Source organism: Poecilia reticulata, chromosome 9, assembly GCF_904066995.2.
Source record: "Poecilia reticulata chromosome 9, P_reticulata-male-v2, whole genome shotgun sequence".
In the NCBI taxonomy this organism is placed as follows: Eukaryota; Metazoa; Chordata; class Actinopteri; order Cyprinodontiformes; family Poeciliidae; genus Poecilia; species Poecilia reticulata.
Genome location: NC_088838.1, coordinates 4,665,149 through 4,687,410, shown reverse-complemented (window position 1 = coordinate 4,687,410; position 22,262 = coordinate 4,665,149). Strand labels below are relative to the sequence as shown.

Sequence of the window (22,262 nt, the reverse complement as noted above, 5' to 3'; positions counted from 1 at the left end):
GGATGTTCGAACCGTTTCACATATATATATATGTGAATATATATATATAAATATAAATATAAACATAAAATCCAGGCCCTTCAGCATGGGCGGACATTGGGGGGCATTGCCCGCCCACAGAGTCAGCCGTGCCCCCCAGCCGCCGGACTTGCATTTCTTTCATTTTTACCTCAAAGTGACTCACTTTCTGTTAGTCCTATCTCGATTTGATGCAGCACAGGCTGCCATATTTTCCGTATCTGTGCCCTCTGCCTCCCACGTTTTTTTTTTTCAGCCGCTACAACTGCTTAATCCGTTGTTAACAGGTTGTGTTTTTCTGAGCCGCACTTACACGGAACATGAGCGCTAAGACCCTCGCGCCGTTTTACACCTGTGCTGCAGCGAAGGAGACCTGCTGCTGCTGTGCAGGGCTACTCAGGTGTGTGTTAGAAACATGGCAGGAAACCAGCAAACCGCAAAGAACTTCACACAGTCCCCTCCCCCCAAGCTAACCGAGTGAGTTGAGTAATGCTGTTGGTGCAGGTAATATTAGCCAGAAGATGACTAGTTATCAAAACATCATGTTGAGCTTGTTAACAAACGGTCCACTAATTTTGTTATCTATGTTCAAAAGTGGATAGTACTGGTGTTAGGTTCTGTGTTTTGAGTTTGAGTTTTTTTCTGTGTCTAGTCCCATTTTCCCCTGCGAGTCTCAGTTGTCTTGATTGTTCCCAGGTGTGTCTGGTTTCCCTGATTACCCTCTGTGTATTTATACCTGTTGTCTTTGTTCCTTGTCAGGTCCTCATCGTTTGCATCGTCAATTGTTCGTCTGTCTTGTTTTCAGTGCTGCCTGTATTTCTGGGTTTGTTCCTGATTCTTTATTTAATCATCATTTCATCATAACTACCTGGGTTTACCGGTGTCTTCTTCACCACCTCTACAACCAAATCATGACAACTGGTTTCATTTACTTTGCTAACGTTTCTTTATTATCATTAAAATCCATGGGCATTTCTGATTTGATGCTCCAGGCGGGGTCAGTCCAATACCTCCTGTAATAAAGGGAAATATGAGCGGCCACCCAATGTGTAAAAGGAAGGAATAAAGAGGAGTGTGTTAAATTAGCCAACATACCACAAGAAAAGAAGAAAGAGATGGGTGGGACTGAAAAACGTTGGGAGAAAACAAAGAAAAAGTTAGTGCAGGACGCAGCAAATGTGCAGAATTAGTTATTTTCCGTGATGGTTGGTAATGATGACCAATCAGCAGGATTACAGCAGGCTGTCAGGCTGACATGGCTCTGTCATCCTGTCTCAGACTTGGTGTGTACTGTGTTTGGGTGTTCAGGGCACACAGAATGTTAAAGGCAGGCGAGCAGCAGTGTTAAACCATAGATGCGTAAATAATTAATCTGCCTGATCAATTAAAGTGAATCCATATGGCTGGTGAGAAAGAAGGCCTACATGTTCCTTATCACAAACAGAAACATTTTAGGAGACAGTCTGTTTTCAACGCAGAAAAGACAATATCTGAATATACAGACTAGAGAAAGGTGTTGTTTTTTTTATTAATAGGCAACAATGCTTTTTTAAAAAAACAGTAAAATAAAAAAAAGTATATATATATATATATATATATATATATATATATATATATATCTCGAAACATTAATTTCTGTGCTTTTCTTAAGTTGATTGTTACGTTGTTTTTGGGGTCCAACACGATAAATTCTGAGCAAAAGAGCAATAAAGTTGATCATTGTTGATGTTAAATAGCTGACAAGGTTGCAGAGTTGTGAAAAAGAGACAGGAGAATGTCAACAGGGCTGAGGAAGAGGAGGAGGAAGGAGGAGTGGGTGCAAAAAAGAGCCAGGTGGAGGTAAAGTGTGTATTATTGTCTCTTTCTTTCAGATTACGTTAACCTCTTAGGAGCAAAGGATTGTGGTCAAAACATCGGGTTTTTTTACATTTGAAGAAAGTCTAAAAAATTATTAATTTCCATTCTAGCACATTTAATTGTGTCTCCTGACAGATCAGTAGTTGAATTTTAACCTGATTGAATGTTCTGCACCCTCAGCTGATGGGTCTGCATCGCTGTGGGAGTTCCTTTTTGTTCCCTAATATTTGGGGGTTTTTTATAAGCTGCTTGATTAACAAACCATTGCTGACTGATTTTTACTTTTAATTTTGTCATCAAATACACAAGCACATTAGTTTTAATTGTTTAAAAAATGTGTTTTGAAGCTGAATTTTTTAATGTATGATTCGGATAAAAGGCCTTTTCACTGCCCCCAGGATGTTCTTCAGCAGGAGTTTGACTTTTCACTAGAAGTTAGATATGTGTTTCTATTACCTGAGTGAAGTTGCTCCCCCCCCCACCGTCGTCAAATCAGATAAAATTGGTGTCAAACGTTTGTGCTATGTTTGTGCAGCAAAAATTTTCATTTGTGCCACTATCATTTTAAAGATGTAAAGAAATGTTTCTAGAGGTCATCAAAGGTCATCCCCCCCCCCCACACCTTCTTCAAATCAGACAAAATGGGTGTCAATCAACTCAACTCCATTTGTGCTGGTTTGTGCAGCAAAGATTTTTGTCAAACGTAGCACAAACGTTTGACACCAATTTTGTCTGATTTGAAGGTGGGGGGGCCAACTTCACTCAGGTGTTTCTAGTACTGTTACAGAGAAAGACCCAATTTATTTCTAAGGTACATGAAAGGATGTTCAGAGGATCAGGACCACTGACAAAAAAAAAGAAGGATTCTGACTTCTTTCTCAGAAGTCAGAATTTTGAAGGGGGGAAAATCTGAATTTTGAAAAACAAGGTCAGAATTCACAGAAAAAAAAAAGTCACATTTCTGAGAAAAAAGTATTTTTTCAGTGGCCCTTATTCTCTTCCATATGTTAGAGATGAAGCACCTGCTGTGAAAAAGCACCGCCTAAGCAATCAACATTCATCAGAGCCTGACTTCTCAAAAGGCTCTTAAAATGTATCAGGAAAAACAACATGATAGAAGAAAAAATCTTGAGTTCATGATAACGTAAAAAAATCAACATCGTTCAGCATCTGTATTTTTCTCTGATGCTACAGCTAAGAGAACACTGGCAACCTACATAAGGCCGTCTGACATCAGTTTATTGAGGAACAGACTGTCCTAATCTGCTTCTTTCTGGACTTGACTCAACTTTCCGTGATCAGACTCTGACCGAGGTTGTCATGGAAAAATTATAATTGCTGCATCATGGCTGATGGGCTACATTCCTGGACACAAGTGTGTGATTCTCAGCCCCAAAATTGTCTCATCAATCTTGTTTATTGTTTTCAGTTGTTTCAGTGTTGCTCATGACAAATTACGTCTCCGGATCCTTTACCAGCTCGGTGTTAATTGAGAAAACAATGAAGCATTGAGAACATTTAAACGAGCAAAAGCACTAAAACTACATACCAAATTTTAAACGTTGATTTCTCACTTTGTTGGCTCCTAAATCTTCATGTGTCGGACTGAATTCGCTAATTTTTTGTTTGATGTAGAGTTTTGGTAACAGAACATGTGATGTAAAGCATTCCATTTTGTTTAGGGACACAGTTGCATCGTCGTCATGAAAGAGTTATGAAAAAGTTAATTTATCACTACAGGATTTGAAAAGAGGAAAAGAAAGCATTTCCGCCTTTTCTGGAGCAACTTTTTTAGAGATTTTTTGAGCTTTATGTCAGGTTTTAAAAAAAACATACCTGCATTGTTGCTTTAATTCTTCCATGCATGTTTGAGGAATTCTTCAATCTCCCATGGCAACCATTCAGGGGTGACTAAGCGCTTGATCTTACCAAGAGCTGCCTTTTCCATACAACTCCCCCACTCAGCTCCTTCAGACTAGCCAGCAGCAATTAGCAAACAACTGGTAGAACTGTTCATCTGAGCTCATTGTAGGAGACTTCTCAGTTCAGTGCTCTTAAAAACGGTTGTAACGGTGGAGAAGCATTGTTGTGATGACACGTGCTGAAGGCAGTGTCGGAAAGAATAGGAGCTTCTTAAAGAGACAGACGTCCAATATTCAAGGCATCACGTTGAAAAGCCAAATTTGATATGTGCAGTACTTTTACAACAACTAAAGGTAACTGGATTAAAAAAAATGATGTTCCTTGACTTACAAAATAGCAGCCCTTTAAAAAATGCTTTTGTTAGAAATGTGGACTGTAGAAGTTGACATTTGCGTTGTAGATGTTGGTGCTGCTGCAACATGTGCTGTGTTGAGGTGATATTTTAGTCTTTAGTAGCTCCGGTGACAGGCCTACTCCTATCTGGAAAGTACATAACAGCACTCCTTTAAAGTCAGATTTGACTCCATGTGATTTTTGTGACAATTGTGCAAGATTTCAGTCTTGCTCATTAGATTCATTTTTTATCCATATCGTCCTAAATTTAACCTAACAGTCACTGGGTGAGAGCCGGGTTACAACCCGGACCGGTTCCCAGTCTCATTGGATTAAGATTATCTTGTCATTTTAAAATACACATATAATGCTGCGGAAAAATTCTTGCAATAAATCTATTTGTTTTTATAGTCTGCCTCATTGAAGCTGTAAATGTAGAGGGAAATTAAAATGAAGATGTTTTCAGATGTGTAACCTTTGTTTTTAAAAATGTTTTTTGTAGAAAGCTGAATGAGTAATGATCAGGGATAAAAACTTTTTCCGTTGAATGTGTGTGTATGTGTGTGTGTGTGCGTGTGTCTGTGACTCAGGAGATCTCAAACTTCATTGCATGGAAAGCTATCAGGCCGCAATAATCAAAATAGCCACTCCGGCTCCACAGAGCCTTGGAAAACCATTGTCATTCAGCTCAGCTGCCCACAGCAACCACAAGAGTAACCTGAAACTGGATAAGGCAGGAAGAAAACAATACATCAGTTCTGCGGAGAAAGACTGCACAGAACTGTTGATGTTCCGTGTTTTCTGGGCTCAGATTAAATCACCCTAAAACCTGAGTTTTGGCTGTTTTGGGAAGAAAATTTCAAAAGCAAAAAGAGATTTTTAACAATTAAAAATCCTGCGAAAACAAAGGGCTATATCTGCATTTCCATTAGCCATAAAATTACGCAAATTGAAATTCTGAATATAAATTTGCCTAATGGAAACATGGCAATTTAGAAAAAGCTTACGTGTTTTGCTAAACAGTTTTTGCATGAGGATGTTGTGGTTTTTCAGCCGTATTGAAAGCCTTTACTCCGTTGAGTGGAGTACCCTCAGCAGGTTATGTTGTACAGAGAATTGGTGGAGTGGAAGTTTAAGTAATAAACTTGTTTTAAGAGTTTATAGCTGGATTTAGTTGGAAAACTGTCCCTGGTTGATGTTTCTATGAATAATGATTAGCAACATTAGCCTGCTTGCTAGCATTGCTACAGACTGGTCCCAGGTCTGATCCACCTGCAGCCACAACCTCCATTACCAGAAAGGGTTTTTAGTGTATGTTATCTCCTATATGGCAAGGAAAAGAGATCCAGAGCTATGATAAGCGTATATATTTTTGGCTTAGTAAATTACTAGCGACTTAACAAGCTTGTCGTCTTTTTGTGCAGATTGATGTGTGAAACGGCATCTCATAGAGGATGAAATGTAGTTCACTCTCAGTGCGGTGGCATAGTTCCAAACGGACTTGACTGAAGTTTATTTTTACATGCTCAATGAAACTTTTCCATCCTGTTATTTCCAGCAGATGAGTAGCAATCTTCCTTTAAGGGCCTCTTTAACAGCTTTCCACTGAGCAAGAAGGAACCTGTAGCATCCGACTCATTCGAGCTCACACCAGATGCTCGGGCTCTGCCCAATTCTCTTCTATCCACAGAGTTGTGTGCTGGTGTACTGCTTTGTTTCCTCGTTTTTCTTCATTTCCAGGGTGAGGCTGGCAGGTGCTGCTCCCAGCTAACACCCATCAAAGCCCATCAAGGAGCATTATTTAGAAGGGTGGCTTTCCTAAGGCACCAGAGTGTCCGTTCATTCCCAAAGGATCACTCCTGGTTTCCTGGACTTTGTTCATTGGCTAATGCTATGTTTGTCAGATTTTTTTTTGCCTGTATCTGATCTTTTCATGACAGTCTGAACACAGATTGGAATTTTTACAAATGCGACCCAGGCCACTTGGATATGTGATCCTAAATTCAATCTGATCTTTTTAAATGTGACCAGAGTCTGTGTGGCCAGATCACATCTACCCAACCTGAAAGTCATTGATCCTCGACCAAAGTCACTATCCTGTGTCCTGAGACGTGGAAGCGGGAAGAAAAGAAATAACCATGGAGGACGATAATGATGACTAAGTTGGTCAACAACTTAAAAATGGCAACATGCTCTCCTTCATTACCATCCACTTTTTCTTCCGCAAACACTGAGCACACTAGCTACATGACACCACGGTGTCCTCTACAGTGCATGAGGGACACTTTGGTGATCTTTCGTTCACACAGGAGATCTCATACAAGTCGCATATATTTTGGAATCGAGCGTTAGATTCCTTGTCACTCTTCTCTACTGCTACTTCAGCAGATAATGTCTGCCTGTGGTTTCTGTTCAGCGGTGACCTTTCACCCCCCTTCATCTGCTCCAGCAAAAAATCAGCGAATGTACATCATCATCAACCAGCCAACCTCAACACCTGCAGATTCACTTCCTTCTTGGATCTCCTCCTCTTCACTGACAGAAAGATCTCCCTCGCCTTATTCCTCCACAAACATTCTGCTCTCCCCTTATCTGCAATTATTAATGACTCACATTTCTTCCAGTGCAGATCCTGTTCAGGTCTCCTCCCCCACAGTCGACAATCTCCAGATTCTTCCCAACGTGACAAATAACATGACGTCAAACTGACACAAAGCAGGGTTTTTTTTTCTTTTTGGTTAACATTAACATGCATAAACATTACAATTAATGAGCCCTAGTGACAGCAAAAGGTAAATGTCCTCCACTCTCCCAATAACGGAGCCATTTATCACACGATTGATTGCATTCCCTCCTTCACCTCGAAGGAAAGGCTTTAAATGTAATGTGGCCAATAAACAAACCCAGCTGCACGGCCTCCCTTCAACTCGCACAAACTCTGCAGCTACCAGCACTCTGTTTCCTACCCAAACACTTGAACGTGTGGGGCCTTTTTTTTTCTTCCTCAATCTCGCTCCCACCTAAGAAATGTAAAACTGCCCATACTGCAACCACAGAACAGCCAACAGCTTTTCAAATACAAAAACAATCCTGCGTCATTACTGCAATGCTCCAGCTCACAGCAGGCAAACAATTCAAGGAAAATTATCAGAAAGTAAGTAACATGATCCAAATATGTCAATTTGGATCAAACTGGACAAAACATATGTCCACTCCACGCAGCATTTGAGCGAGGGCTCATGCCGACCTCAAGGTATTTGCCGTGTGTTTAGTTGAGTGCTTACGGTGTTGCATTTCATTATTAGCTGCTGCCCATAGTTCAAAGGAAGCCAAATGCTCTATTGTCTAAGGACAACCAAATAGGAATCCTTCCAGCTTCATTTCTGCTTTGTTTTCCCAACCGACCCCAGAGTAGCTTTACCAGGAACTCAGTGCAGTTAATCAGGAAAGCATGCTGACCCGAGTTCATCAGTTGTTCACAGCTGGACGTTTTCTCCACCACTTTAACCTTTGTCTTTGATGCTTACTTCATATTTACATCTCATTCTGAGACATCTTACCCATGTTAAGTTAAGCTAAGTTTATTTGTATAGCATGTGTTAAGAACAAGGCAGTTCAAAATGCTTTAAAGTATAAGGACATAATATAGTAACCAATTATGAAATAAGCATCAAACGATAGATTTTGTCAAATGTCATCATCAAAGTCATCAAGAATAATAGCCAAATGTAATGATCAATGTTCCAGTTATTAAAGGGGCAGTATTGTATGTTTTCCAGGCACAGAGTGCCGTTTTATAGAACAATCCAGCATGTTGCCATCACTTGTTATGAAAATGCTATGTATGTCAAATATAAATTAAAAGAAAGTTTACTTCGTAATTTAACACCTTGCAATTGGGCCTCTGTCTCTTTAAAAACCGCTGCTCTTCCTGAAACTCCACCTTCAGGAAGTCATTGCAACATGGCTCCTCTATTAACCCTTCATGAACATTTTTACCAGTGTAGCACGAAGAAGTAGCTCCTATAATGAGCTCAGCTGATACACAGTTCCACCAGGCGTTTGCTAATTGCTGCTTGCTAGTCTGCAGGAACTGAATGGAGGAGTCACCGGGGGATCGCTGCTCTGAGAGGCGGAAGCTTGGATACTGTAGCTCTGAGGAGGAGCTTCATCCTTGAAGGTGGAGTTTGGTCCCATTCAGCATTTTGCAGTGCTGAATGGTTGCCATGGGAGGTTAAAAGATTTCTCAAACATGCATCAAAACAACACGCCAGGTACGTATTTGAAGAGGGAATAACATTATAACATGATGTAAATCTCCAAAAAGTTTATTGTACATAATACTGCCCCTTTAATAACTAATAATCCTACTAATACCAGTCTAGTTGGCAGAACAGTTTCTGGCAATCTATACAGAACTTGTGTTATACTATATCCCTTCATTTAGGGAAAGAAAGAAAAAAAAATAGGGCGGTGTGGAGGGAGGCCAAAAGAGTGTGTGGCCTGGACATCATCTGCTTGCTTTCTGAATGGACAGCTGTTCTGTCCGACTACACTAAGAAAGGTTACCAGAGTTTGCTGGATGTTTTGAAGAACCCGCAAGAGATCATCTGATCTCTTCAAGTTTGATATGAGTCAAAAACTTCCCTCAGCCAATTTTTATGTGAGGGAGCGTGTTTCCATTTAAAACAGAATGAGACGCCTGGCTAAAAGGGTTGTAAAGACAAGCACTCTGCCTTTTATCGATGGGAGCTTAGAAAATTCAGAAGATGGGGTACCGAGCAGAGCTGAGCAAGGGTTAGTACCCACGTAGGAGCGCTCCATACTTGGCTCCAAGAATTAGAGAAGCTTGGACACGACCAAACATGTGGGTGTAGTTGCCTGGAGATGGTTGACATCTGTTGCAACAGTCAATGATGCTTGGATCATTTTTGTTTTTGCCAACCCAGCAGTGGTGTTGTGTACTTTAAACTTATCTTATATTGTAATAAACCCTCCTTTGAAATTATAGAGTATGAATGCACTTGCACGGCGACATTTGGTGAGGATCTGACTTCTCCAGAATCGCATGTACAAATCCAAAATTCAATCAAAGTTTATATTTCAAATTGGTCCTGAACTGATTAAAGCCGTTAATGATGCCTTAATCAATTCCATACAATTTGAACTAATTGATGCACATCACTCCACTGAATGGGGGTAACTGAGGACAAATTGTTGTTCTGTCTGATTTTCCCTTTTCCTTTTCTTGTATACTGCTGAGTTTCTGTTTTTCAGTCATGCAGGGGTTTAGCAATACGAGAATGTCTTTGATCAATTGCCTTATAGTAGCTTAACAGTCAAAGAGTTGCTCTAAGCTCACCAACAGTACATAGCTGCTTGTTCCTCAGATATGGCACTTCTGCTCTGTCTGCTGTGTCGATTTTCACTTCCCCCAGTAGAAACAATTCTGCCAAGATATCTTAAGATATACCAATAGTAGATATCTGTGACTTTTTTAGTTTGAAAAAGTCACATTTTCTTGGTTTGAGCTTAATTCTATGGTCTCTGAGACATTGCAACAGCTTTCTGACATCCTCAACATGGCCCCCAAAAGTCCCGCTGAACATATCTCATCCCGTAATCCTTTCAGGCATTGCTGCATGCATTGCTTGAATGCAGCAGGTGCATTCATAAGGCAGAATGGTATACCAATCCATTTGCAAAGGCCCCAGGAGATCACCAAGGTGGTCAGATGTCTGCTCTCTTTGGACACAAACCTCTGCTGGTGTGCCTTACACTGGTCCAGTAGCAAAAAGATAGTGTTTCCCCCCAGGATCTCCATCACATCCTGCAGCTGGGGTATAGGGTGTCTATCTGGGTGTTTTGCAGTTCAGTTCCCTGTTATCAATACATAAATGCTGCAAACCGTCTTTCTTTCTTACACAGACATCAGGAGACGAGCAGGAGGAAGTGGACCTTTCCATCCATCCTTCTGCTATAAATTTTTAGAAAGGTGCTTTTCCACTGGCAAGTTGCTCACTAACCAGTTAATGTGTAGTTCAGTTCTACCCCAGGTAGTGAGCTTTTCCATTATACGGTCTGTTCCTCACTATTGTTGGCGAAAGCTGTGGTCAACTCTCCTCTGATGTTTGGAGTGAAACTCAGCAATGAAAAACCTCCAGATTCTGGTTCTGAATCCTGTGCACTGGCTTTGGTACAGGAGAGGTATGTCTTCAAAACTGATTCTGTGCCTTTTAACAAAATATTCATTTGTAAATCCTTCACACATCCCATGTTGTTTTGCTGTAAGAGGGTTAGGGTTACTAACCCTAATCCTAAATTTGCTTTATTTTCCTCATATTGCTGACCCTAATCCCCACATTTGTTTTTGAAAAGAACACAGATTTTTTGGTGAACAATCCGTCTCTTGTTTTCATCCAGAAGAGGAAGGTCAACAGGAGGGTCTCACTGATGGGGGTCCATCCTGTGTGCGGCTCGTATTGCCGGCAGTGAACAGACTCAGCCGACTGCACAGTACCAGTAATCTCCCAGATGGTAAAATTTCATGGTAGGTAGGATTTTGTACACTAACATTCACTGGACAAAAAGTGGGTTTTCTTACCCTGTGTTCTGACGCAAACGCAGCTAGTCAGCGACAGATATCGACAGCAATTGACAGTTTACATTTTCACTCACGGGAGTCGAAATTTGTCGATTGCGGAATTCTTGGAGGGGGGAGTGGCGCTGCGGGGGAGCGGGCGGGCGAGAGGTGTTAACGACTCTACTTAGCATACGAATAGCCTAGCATATGCAAAGGAGCTTCATCCAATGACATCAGAGTTCATTGACATGTGATTGGTTGATGTGTGCCCATTGGAGAGCACTTATGACTTTATAAATAAACCCCGTCCCAATCATTAATATTTTTAATGAATGTATTTTAAAAATCTGTATAAAAAATAAATGCTGTATTAAAATATATTCATTTGATATTGCTTATATGCAACATGTTCATATATGAGGAACATAAAAGAGACAAAGTAGTTTTTTTTTTTTTTTTCTTTTTACTGTTTGCACACAAAATAAGACATAAATGCTTGTCCATTTCTGGACCATCTGGCAGTGTTTTTTTTTTTTGTCCAAACATGATCAAACATTATCAGACACGTGCAGAGGGGGGAGCTGGGGGTGCTTGAGCACCTGCCTCTTTAGCTCCTTGCCCCCAAGTGCCCCTTTGGTGTTTTTTTTTTTTTTTTTTTTTTGGGGGGGGGGGTATTATTATTTTCTAAGCCCTCTTCTGACACATAAAACATGTGCTAAAATTATTTGCTTTTTTGTTTCTTTTTTGTATAACATAATAAGCTGGTCACTTTGTTACCTTTGACCTTTTGCCCATGACGCAGTTGCCTCTCGCGCAGTGCGATAAGGCGGCTAACTGGAGCTCAACGTAGCGAACGTTCCAGATTACAGAGGTTTTTGGTGAATAAAAAGAAACGTTTTTGGTGAATAAAGTGGAGTAACTTGCTACTTGTCAGATGACGGAAAACGTTGAACGTCTTGTTTCTGCTTCAGCTCGGAGTCGCGGTTTAAGCAGAGAGGTAATGAAATGCAACAGACACTGACAGGCCTCTGCGTCTGCCTTTCTCTGAAGAACTACTGAGTGGGAGGAAACAGCCAGGTGAGGAGAAACTGTTCTTATCGATCGATTCAGTATTTTTGTCATACAGACATTAGGCTTTTGATGTTGTGCTACCTGCTAGCAAAGCTAGATAACTAAAAAGCTTCTCCCCTGTATTGTTAATATCAGTCATTCTTTAGTATTGCTTATGCAATAGGGGCACATCGCCTGTCCAAAACCAATCATCTCCATAATGGATCCATAATGGCCGATCTTCTAACTTCCTTTGCTGCATAATGTACATTTCATTTATTCTGGCGTTAGGTAAATGTATCTTGAAGGAGAATAGCACTTAAATAAAAGTCCAACAAATTTAATTCATTTAGAATTAAAAATAACTTACCCTGAATTACCATGATAGATATAATGAATGTAATAAAAGTGACATTAATAAAGGAAAAAATTGAACCCAGACCTTAAGTTTAGTTTCTGGTTCGCAGAGTATGAAGTTAAATTTGTTTCCCCAATTATTCAATGGAGAAAAAAAACTAACCTCAGTTAAGTAAAATAAAATTGTAATAAAAACTTTTGGAAAGAGTTTTGTTTAAAAGATTTTTTTTAATTACCAAACATAAACATTTATTTGCACACATCAGAAATCTTTTGTTGTGTTGTGAAAACTCAGTAGGCTTGGCTCATGGTGACATGCATTAACAATTGAATTTTTTCTTTGTTGTTTTTCTTTTTTCTGCAGTTCCACATTAAAGTTTGATGCAGCTCTGCTTTGCTGAATGGACCGTCTTCATCTCCACTGCAGCAAACAGGCAGCTCTGTTTTATAGATTACAGTCACTAAAAGGTTACATTGTGCCCTTGTTTATATTTTTAATAGTGTAATTCTGTAAAGACAAAATATGTCTGGCGGTCCAGCTCTGATTTACATGTCTTGCTAAATTGCGGGTTTGAATATTGCAATACTTTCCTATATCAAAATAGTCCTGCAGAAAGAAATAACTAATAAAATATCTAACATAGGCATAGTGTTATGCTCTGTATGGAGATGTTCGTTAGCTTTGATTGTATATCTCACATTTTTGTAATTTATCATTGTTTATTAAACACTGAAATCTGAGTTATTCTGTCCTAAAATATGGTTAGATGTGCCCTTTTTTTGTTGTTGAGCACCTGCCCCTTTAGTGGTCTCTGCACAGCCCTGAACATTGTGCTGTGTTCAGGACAGACCCAACATCTCTCCTGTAGCGTGGACGTGACGTCTCTTCCTGTCTTGTAGTCCTGAGGTCACTGAGCTCCTGGTTGGAGGAACTTGGGGTCCATCCTGACAACCGCTCAGAGCTGCCATCCTCCCAGAATGCCACCTCCTCTGCTGCCAGTACTATCTGCCTTCCTCCATCAGCTTTAATACAGAACAGACAATCATTATGAGCTGCAGGCATCTTTTAGTCATTATGAAACTACAGTGAAATTGTTTGGCAACTTCCAGCTTAGTATGCACACATAAGACATTAAAACAAACAAACAAACAAACACATGAATACATTCTTGCAAAAAATAAAAACTTTAATGAAAAAGAGAAAACACTTGGAAACAATTGGAAGAAAAAAAGAATTAAAAGCCGTTGGTAATAAATAGTAAAACATAGTTCAACAAACTCTGAGGCAGATAATTTGCTTTGATGTAAATCACAGTACTTTAATCATTCAAGGAATTGTGACATCTCTAGATTAGTAATAAATCTTACCTGCTTCTTTCTTTAGCTACATCTTTATGACTGGCAGTAGGTCCTGGATGCAGCTGGAAAACATTTTTGTGCATTGTCAGTACATAGCATAATTACATTATGTACATAAACAATATTGAAACATAACATATAATCAACATTCTAAAATGGTAGATACTCACACACAGTTGCATCTCTGTCCTCATCACAGACATCAGAACTTTCCTGAAGAGTCTGACACAAATGTGACTCCCATTCTGTGGGGTCTGTGGAAATAAATGTTAAATTTAAAAAATATTGTAGCAAATATATCGCTTTCTCAAAAATACATAAGTAAATAAGTTACAATTATTCTCAACCAACCATTATACAGTCGGGAATCAATGGAGTGGGGAATCAACGCAGTGATTATACATACTGGCTTCGTGACTTCGTCCTCATATCCGTCCTCTGTCCGCCATTTTGTAGACCTTTACTGCGTTACACACTCTGCCTTGCTGTACTGCGTTATAACAAAATAAATAAAATAACGGGAAGATCAGTTTTCCTTACAAATATGCGAGTGTTGACTATTCACTAAATGTGAAAACATAACTTACTGAATTTCTCTTCTTCCTGCGTAAGAGCTCCTCGGCATCGTGGTCTGAGGTCTGGCTGGTACAGCGTGGCCATTTTTCAGGTCTGAAAAAATCAAAGAAGATGCAAGTATTTTTTAAGAGTTCAGAACATCACATGTAATAGAGATTACAATACAAAATCTCACCCTACACTTGTTTCGGCATTAAGAAAACGACAGACCGCTTTCTGTAAGAAACAAACAAAGCAACTGGCCTCGCTCCACGTGCTCGCTATTCATAAAAACCTTCTTACCGTGAGTTCGGTCTTGTTGGACCGCCGCGGTGTCATCTGTTGTTTTCCGCCGGAACATTGCTTAATATCAAAACGATACTGAAAAGGTAACTCCGTGAAATATGACTTTTTCCACCATTTCACACAACGCACGGTGTATTTTCGTTCATGTTGGGTGTAGGCAGTTAGCACTCGTTACCTGCCTCGTGGTAACGAGGCTGCTTGACCTACTATGAAAGCGCATTACTGCCACCAACTGGACTGGAGTGTTAAATGAAAGTTGACAGAAAAAAAATACATTCTAAAAGTTATTTTTTCAAATGTTACGTGGCAGTATATTTTATTTTTATTATAATTAATTGCTAAAATGTTTTTAGCAATTAATTATATGTTTATTTACTCAATTCTACTTTGAGCTGTCTCCTTTTTAGTTTATACAGAATATGATTCATAATCAGTTAGTTATATTTAGTGCTTAACTAACAAAACTTTAAAAAAAGAATACAAATGTTTATACTCTATCAGAAAGTATCACATACTTTCAACCATTTTGTTCTTCAATTTAAACTTGAGAGTTAAGCACCTGAATACTGAAAAATCTGTAGTTTCTTAAGTCCTGTATTGTGATGTGGAATGACCACTACCACTCCAATAGAGCGTGGCTCTGGGTCTTTAAAGCAATCAGTGAACATTAACATTAGTTTGAAAATTATTCACAAAAATACCTTATGTACAATGAACCACTCTGGAACATGTTTATTATTATTATTTTTGATTAAGTTGTGCAATTCCCCCCATCACAAGATACATCTTCAGATAGGAGGAATGTCAAAGTAAGATCACGTTTCACAAAAGTCTATTGTATGTAATCATGCATATTCTTCTTTTATATCATCAATTCAACCAAAACTAAGTTTTTCAGTGCTCCTAACACACATGTAATATATATTTTAACGGATAAGATAGATTGTTTTAATATTCTTTCTCCAAATATACTTCTTAATGGTGAACAGAAATTAAAAAGGATTAGCTACAACATGAATAAGAGTCAAAAGGCGGTGCTCAACAGTTGATTTGCATTTGCATGGCACTCAGCAACTTCATTTAAATACGAAAACCTCTGCTAGGCACAAGGGGAGGAGGGTGAAAGGGGAACACGGACACACAGCGTTTTTGACCATTTTTGGCAGTGCTTGACTCTGACAAAAACCTCTTGCCGAAAGCCCTCAATCTCCATGCGCACAGCAGAACAAGGTGCCAATAGCTGTTGAAAATCCCATTTTTCATCCTGTGATTAATTTTGGGAATTGAACTTTCTTTCACTGAAATCAATGTGTCACAAAACTCTTGGCCATTTGGCCACTGCAGATTTTCACATAGCTCAAAAATCAGTGTATTCAGTGTAGCACTTACACCCTACATTCAGTAAACACTGAACTCCATCTAGGCACAGTCACAGTCACTCCCATTTATTGTTTTCACATTGTACTCATGTTTTAGTCCCTCACAAACCGCTTGTATAAAGGTCAGGGCTTTGCTGTTTCTGCTAAGAGCTGGAAAAGCTAATTTCACTGTTTTCAGAAATTTCTCTTTTCCACCTGAGTTAGACGCATCGTTCATAAGTTCCAAAACCAAGTGCTCGATAACTTAAAACCCAATAAGTAGACACTGCTGCTGGTTACCTTTAAGCACTAAAACAGTTATGAGTAACTCTGAATCATTGGTTGTAAGCTTAGATGATACCTCAACCCTTCCCACATACAGCAATGCTGTAGCGCGATGGAGGGCTTCGTTCAGGCCAGTAAGCTCACCCACATTGTTCAGTGGCACCTCAGGGAAGTTTGTATCATTCCATGACTCATATGTGGTGCAAACCTGTGAACCAGTGTCCCAAAGTGCTTCAAGCCTGTGTTGCCTAAAAAGGAAATTAGTCTAATTAGACAGACTAATTCCCTGACACAAAGTGTTTTGTCTTTTTCACAGATTTTCCTGTTGTCGTGGGAAAAATTGCTTTAATAAGAGTCTGGATGAGAAGAAAATAAGAAATTTATTAAAACCTTCGAAGGTGAGAACAGAAATACAGAGTCAAAGGGGTCTGTCAGGTCTGCTCTGACCAACAGTGGATCTGGCTTCCTTTTATAGGTTCTGGTCAGAGAACCTACAAAAGTCTCTCTTCCAATCAAGAAGAGAGACTTGATTGGACAATAGGTGTGAATCCTTGATTGTTATGTACCAACAATTGTGTGGAGCCCCACACAGATGGTTGTCTATTGAAAGAAAAGGGGATTGTTACTCAATGCATAAAATGCAGTCTCAGTTCTGGCCGGGGAAGTATGACCCAGATTGTCTCCTGGATCACAGACATTCCCTGCTGTTACATGACACTGTGGAAGTCTATAGGAGAGCAGGAGACCAATCTCACGACGAGATCATGCAGGCACAATATAAAGCCCAAACGGGGTGAGGGGCGCATTCTAAAATTTTTCGTTACACTGTTGACTGGTCTCTCAGAGAACTTCTTACCCTACCATACCCTTATGAGTACTACCAGAAGTGCTGGACTTACTTTTGGTTTTGCGTATGGACCAATGTGCTCCCTGGTAGTTTTAAGAGCAGTAAAAGGCACCTTTACACACTGAAAAACATTTTAAACTGTGATTTTTACTTTGCATAGTACAACTATAACAACACTGGAAACTGTCAGTATCACTGTTCACACCATATCCTGTTGGAGTGACCTCTTCTAATTTAACTGGTTTCATTGGCCTCTGTGCTTTACAGCCTGCCCTAAAAGTGTCACTGCTCCCACATCTGAAACAGTGCTGGCAGAAATCATCACTTGTCTGAATACCAGAATAACATTTTGGTTGCAGGTGGGGCATATAGTACCACCGACGAGCAAGGCGATGCTGGAAATGTGCAGTACCTCTCTTTGGTGCCAGTCTAGGCATTGGATAGTAACCCTGAAGAACTGCGTGGGGGCATTGAGGGTAGTAGTGGTTGGACCCAGTCTGCACTGGATAATGGTCCTCAGGTCTTCTGCTGGTATACTCCTGCCATGGCAGTAGACTTTTGCATGGTCTCTTGATTTGCAACACCTCTGCTCACAGGTTTTTTAAAAGCCCCATCTCAGACCTCATCTCTCTAATCTTGGACAGTAGATCAGGTGGCCAGCGATGTGCTGATAAAAGTGCTTTGTTTTTGGTCAGGTTTTTGGTCAGGGGCACTGAAGAGTCACTGGGGTGGACAACTTTCACGACAGTCACTCATTGGGGAACTGACTACTGTTTTCTTTTCTTGTTGTTACTTTTCATTTAAGCATGCTATACTCACTCACTCTCCAGCAAAATCACATTAGATGTAGTGTGCTGGAGAAGGTAGGGCTGCATGTCAGTCTTTACATTGTCAATGTGCAAACCTGGTGCAGACCCTGATGGTGTGCACGATCAAACTCTGAGTCAGCCGAGTAGATCATATTCTAGACCAGACTCAGCCTCTTGGGATGTGAAGAAAATCTTCTGATGAAGGTTCACAGCTCAAGCTTTGTGGAGTGTCCTTACTGCTGTGAACCCGTGATGAGAGCTTGTTTAGTGGCCCCCCTCTCGTCATAGTGGGACCTCAGGATCCTTAATAGGGCAGAGAGTGAAAGGTCACCTTTGCCTTTCAAGTCAAGTCAAGGTTATTTGTATAGCACATTTCAGCAACAAGGCAATTCAAAGTATTTTGCATCATAAAAACATCATGCAGTCACCAATTACAAAATGAGCAATAAGCATTACATTTTGTCAAATGCTGTAATCAAAATCATCAAGCAAATACACATCAAATATGTTGATTAATGTTCCACTTGCTTACTAAGGGAACTCTAAACAGCTGAGATTTTAACTTTAATTTAAAGGAAGTCAGTGTTTCGGCTGTTTTACAGTTTTCTGGAAGTTTGTTCCAGATTTGTGGTGAATAGAAGCTGAATGCTGCTTCTCTATGTTTGGTTCTGGGGATGCAGAGCAAACCAGAACCAGAAGACCTGACTGGTTTTGAAAGTTGATGCAATGACTACAAGTCTTTAGTGAATTTTGTTGCCAGGTCATTTAATGATTAATACACACTCTGGCTAACATGAAGGCAAAATAATGCCTTCATGATTTTGCCTTGTGTGTGTGCGTGTGCATGTGTGTGTGGTGTCACACACAGCTTCATCTTCTCCAGAATGCCTCTGCAAGAGTCCTTAAAAAAACACAAAGAGATCAGCATATCAGTCCAGTTATGAGATCCTTGCACTGACTTCCTGTTGCTCAAAGAAAAGAATTAAAAATGTCATTAAAGGTTTTATAAAGCACTTACTAGATTTCTGATCATCTTCAACCCTATATACGTAGCACTGAGACCTTTAAGATTATCAGAATCAAATCATCATTCCAAGAGTTAGAACTAAACACGATGAAGCAGCTTTCAGACTTTATGAACCAACATTCTGGAATAAGCTTCCTGTTCACTGTAAGACTGCTCCCACCCTGAGTTTATTTAAAACAAGGTTGAAAATCTTTTTATTTGCTGTTGCCTACTCTTAAAAAATTGTCATGTTTATTTATTATTAATAATAATAAACCTGTTCAAACTTAATCTGTCTAATTTTTATCTGTTTGATGCATTTTTTTTCCTCATTGCATGTTGTTTTTAACTTCTTTGTACAAATACTTTGACTTGTTTCTGGCTGAAAGATGCCATCAAAATAAAATTGCCTTGTCTTGCAATTCTTCCATGAAAAAAAAAAAAAAATCATAAAACATGCATTTGTTAATATACCTATATTAAAAATAATGTTGTTAGTTCTTTATTGTTTGTAGCATAAGTTTTAAAGAGCGTTGGTGGAAGGTTCAAAGAGTCACTCCCTTGTGGTGCCGGAGCCTCAGAGACAGAGATGTGGGGACAAATGGAGCTAACAGTTGAGTTCCCAGCCCCTTCCACACCATGGGAAACCCAGCTGGGTGAGCATGGGTCAGATCAACCTTGTCTCCTCGGCTGACTGTCAAAATAACTTTACCTTCCCTGTGGCTTCCAGCTCTGTCAGTCAGAGCAAGACCAGGCCGCCGAGGGCTGAAAAGCAATTAAGTCAAACATGACAGAATAGCTGCAGGAGAAATGTCCAGTCAGCATTTCGCAGCTGAGCAGCGAAGATTTATTTTGTGATGAAACACGTTCATAGAAATGGGGTAAAAAAAAAAAAAAAAAACTTCTTTAAAATAACCGTAGGACATTTTGTGTCTTTAGGTGGCCAATCCAGGAAAATCCGTCCCACTTCATGTCACTTTTTCTGCTCCAATGATGGCTTAAAGCTTAGGGTCAGACACATACTGTGACCCCTGACCCCTTCCGCTTCACTTCTGCTCGTCATTACTTTTGGGCATCGTGCTCCCCTCCGGCCCCCTCCAAAGATAATGTAACAATTTGTCTCCAGCTGTCTGTCAGTCATTCTCTTATGAGCCTTTTCAGTGGGCGTATTTGGTTTCCTTTCCATTTGTATTTATTTATTTATCTTGGTTGGAGATGTGGGGGGTTGTCCGGGCCTAAAAACAGGGAGCCTTTGTTTGGGCTAGTTTCACATGGATATAAACGAGCCTCTTACAACAACCCCCAACCCCTTCACCCTCTTTTCTTGCTGCTCCCTGCAGTCCAGTCCTGCTCAGAGCCGTCAGTTTGTTCTGGGGGCTGGAGGCCGGCTGATCCCTGGGTCATTGTATGTGGTTTTACCATTACCATAAAAATAACATACTCCCTAACAAACATTCTGAAATTGTTTAAGGAAAGGCAGAGGATATACGACCTACAAATAAGCAAGTGTAAATACTAGATTGAAAAAAAAAATGTGTATCTCTGTTGATTGAAACTTTAACAATGGTGATTTAATTGTCTTAGCTAAATTTTTTCTGTTTCTTTGGTGGGACTTAATTGGTGATTCTTTGTATTCTCTTGACATTTGCTACGCTGAAACAATAAAGAGTGGAAATAGTCTGTTGGTAATGAAGATGTGAGAGGCAATTATAAGCTGAATAGCTTCAGTCTACATCTATGTAACATTTTTGAATCACATTTGACTTTGAATCTATTTAAATGCAGATGAATTGTTTGACGAATGACTGATACTTTTTTGTGATCTAGATATAATAATCAATTTAAGCTTAAAGCTAAACAAGTAAATGAGTGTTATGCAATTTGTAGCTCATTATTCAACTGTCTTAACAAAACATCATTGGACAGTTCAGGTGTACCCCAAGGTTCCGTCCTGGGTCCCCTTCTTTTCATTGCTTACCTTCTTCTTGTTGACAATATTTTCTGTAAGTTCCATATCAGTTTCCGTTGCTTTGCCGGTTTCACCCATCTCTCCTTATCCTGCTTTACCATACTCCACACGTTCACCCTCCCTCCTCACTTCCTGTTTAGTGGAAATAAACTGAACTCAAACTGAACAGTGATGAAACCGTTTCTCCTCGTCGACCTTTTCTCTCTCTCTGATGCGAAGCTCTGGAACTCTCTGGAAATCTCATCTCAGAACACATCTGTTCAAGCTGGCCTTTCCATTGTCATCTTTGTTAGTTTTTTCCTCTTCTACATCTGTTTTCATTTTTAGTGCATTGTTGTATTGTTTTGTTTTGCAAAGTGTCCTTGGGTGTCTTGAGAGGTGCTCAAAAAACAAATGTTGTTGTTGTTGTTGTTATGTTTATTTATAGCTTATTTTAACTTCTGACTCTTATGGAAAAGAAAACTACAAGACCTTAATTCATGAACACCAAAATCAACTGTCCTATGAAACATTTTTCTTAACAATTATATTTCCCACAATACTTGCTCTAATTTTATTTTCATCATCTGTTTTAGTTGTTTTTATTGCTTCAGTAAATCCGTTCAATACACAAGGGTAAAAACTGCAGTTATCCAACTGAGCACTTGGTGGGGGGAAAAAGCTTTTCTGTGATTGATGCTTAAAAGGGCTCTGAACATTACGGGTCAACAATTTGGCTCAAAATGAGCATCATGGAGGGTGGTATGTTTTTGTTCTGGTATAAAGTTTTTCCAGCACCTTATTGTTTGACAATCACAGCATGAAAGAACTGTTCCCATCAATGTTTTAATACGAGGGAATGAAAGGCATAGGGGAGAAACGACGCTTTAATTTCAAATTATGTGATGTCACATGGCTTTTGAGGGATAAACACGATCTGTCTTCCAGACAGCTTGCTTAGCTTTGCTAAAGTCACTCGTTGCGATTGTTATGTTTCTTATGAAGCTCATAATTACAGCAGTGTTGGGAGGGAGATTTGTGCAAAGACTGCGGTTTGCTTTGATCAGTTAAATTTGCCCCTTTTGAAAAATGGTAAGAATTTGCTCAAGCGGCTGAAGTCGGTGTATGAAGAAACAGAACTGGTAGCCGTAATATAACAGCACAAATTGATCCTTGATGGCATATCAAATGGGGCATCAAGTATATATTTATTGTATTTACTCAATGTTCCTTATCCTAACGAATAACATCTGATTGGGGTGAAGCGTTAGGGCGCTGATGGTGCAGATTTGGAGAGATGTCAGAATCAGCCTTGTTGGTCACACTGAGTGCACAAATAAGAAATTTGACTTGGGTTTCAAGCACTCAGACATAAATTGATAAACTTAAGAGAAAATAAAATAAAGAATAAAAAAACCCACTATGTATATCTATGTGTATGTACAGTCAATTTTCTATATGCAAAGAAATTAAAAAACAAGACAAGCAGGTTGAAGTTAGGAAATATGCTGATTTTGTTTGACACCAGAGTAGATGACTGCTCAGACTGGAAGGTGTTTGTTCTGTTCATCACAGACTGCCTGGGGGAAGAAATTGTCAGTGGCGCCTGATTTTCACTAACAGAGGTGTTGTACAGTGGCAACCTGGAGGTGAAGGTGTGAGCAGTTT

At 39.7% G+C, this 22,262-nt stretch overlaps 2 long non-coding RNA genes across 4 annotated transcripts; one reads left to right on the top strand and one right to left on the bottom strand.

The window, feature by feature from the left end:
• Nucleotides 1-945: 945 nt before the first annotated feature.
• LOC145552997 (uncharacterized) lies at nucleotides 946-3,797 on the bottom strand. The gene is made up of 3 exons (XR_014089168.1): nucleotides 3,712-3,797; nucleotides 1,114-1,143; nucleotides 946-1,031 (listed from the first exon to the last, which is right to left on the bottom strand). It is a non-coding gene; the product is annotated as an uncharacterized LOC145552997 (long non-coding RNA).
• Nucleotides 1,636-13,731, top strand: LOC103469556 (uncharacterized). Of its 3 annotated transcripts, XR_001776904.2 has the most exons (4): nucleotides 1,640-10,338; nucleotides 10,555-10,681; nucleotides 11,686-11,791; nucleotides 12,486-13,731. It is a non-coding gene; the product is annotated as an uncharacterized LOC103469556 (long non-coding RNA). The 3 variants fall into 3 exon arrangements; XR_014089167.1 differs by having other exon boundaries at nucleotides 1,636-10,681; nucleotides 11,649-11,791; XR_014089166.1 differs by having other exon boundaries at nucleotides 1,641-10,681.
• The last annotated feature ends 8,531 nt before the right edge of the window (nucleotides 13,732-22,262 follow it).